This window comes from Haliaeetus leucocephalus, unplaced genomic scaffold (genome assembly GCF_000737465.1).
Source record: "Haliaeetus leucocephalus isolate CR32 unplaced genomic scaffold, Haliaeetus_leucocephalus-4.0 Scaffold110, whole genome shotgun sequence".
Classification (NCBI taxonomy): Eukaryota; Metazoa; Chordata; class Aves; order Accipitriformes; family Accipitridae; genus Haliaeetus; species Haliaeetus leucocephalus.
Window position 1 is genome coordinate 569,883 of NW_010972546.1, and position 1,227 is coordinate 571,109.

A 1,227-nucleotide genomic window follows, 5' to 3' on the forward strand; every position below is an offset into this window, starting at 1 on the left:
GCCCGAGTTCCCGCCCCTCCCCGCCGCCGCCGCCAGCACCGCGGCCGGGGCCGCCTCCTCGGCGGCCGGACTCTCCGCCATTCCGCGCCCGGCCTCGGAGGAACGCTGCTTCCGGGACTCCGCACCAGCGAGTCCGCCGGCCAGAGCGGCCCCCGCCTCTCGACTCCACCACCGATGGCCGGCCAGAGCGGCACCTCCCCCGCTCCCCACTTCACCCCCCCCAACTCCCCACCGGCGCCAGAGCGCCCCTGCCACAGAGACGCCTCGTGGTAGGCTAGAGTGTACCGCTGGGAAGAGCGCGCCCCCTACTGGCGGGGGTCTCCCCGGCTGGAGGCAGCAAACGACCAGTTTGGGGCTTTTTGGGTGGAGAAAAAAAAAACCAACCCTCTTTTTTCCCTCTGTTGGGAAGCGGCTGCTGCAACAAACTCGCTGTCACCGCGCCTCAGCCTCCAGAGACAGGTGGGGCAGCGTTTCAGCCTGGACCGAGGCAAGGCCATGTTCTCAGGCAGCACCCAAAGCCCTCCCCTGGGTGCACAGCCTGGGGAAAGGGTCAGGAAGGAAAACAGCCCGTCCGGAGAGGTGCGAGGGGGGATGGAGGCCTTTACTCTGGCTCCCAGGAAAGCAGCAGCTCTGCTTCTGGCCTACAAGGCCCACCTCACCCCTACAACAGCCGCCAGAACTGCCTAGAAGCACCTTCCAGTAACAGTGTGCAACAGAGAGTGAGCGATTTTCGTTGCAAGGTCACTTTTGTTTTACCAGGGATACGACAACAAAAGTTATTTACGCACAGTTTCATATGCATAAGGGAGAATTACTATAACCAGCTTAGAGGCAGGCAAGAGTGTTGTTTTCCCAAGACAGACAGAGTTGAGTGCCTGACATGCTGATCGCTACAACCTGCCATCAACACCCAGAGAAGATTCCCAAAGCACAGTATCGCTGTTGTAGGGTTACACATTTGTCCCCAGAAGCCAGCCTGGCTGCAGATGGAGTATTTTGCCTCTCAAGTTCTTTTTGGTTTCTCCAAGAAGTCTCAGGGACAGTTTTTTGAGTCAAATTCTTCTCAGCCCACCTTCCCCTCAACAGAGTGTAAGCAGCTATTGCAAATGAACAGAGCAGTTCCCGTACCCCGTTCATATCCCCAGGGAGGTCACAACCATGCTTCAGAGGCTTTAAGCGCACACAGTAGCTGCATTAATTCAATTACCTAAAGCAGATAACTCTCAC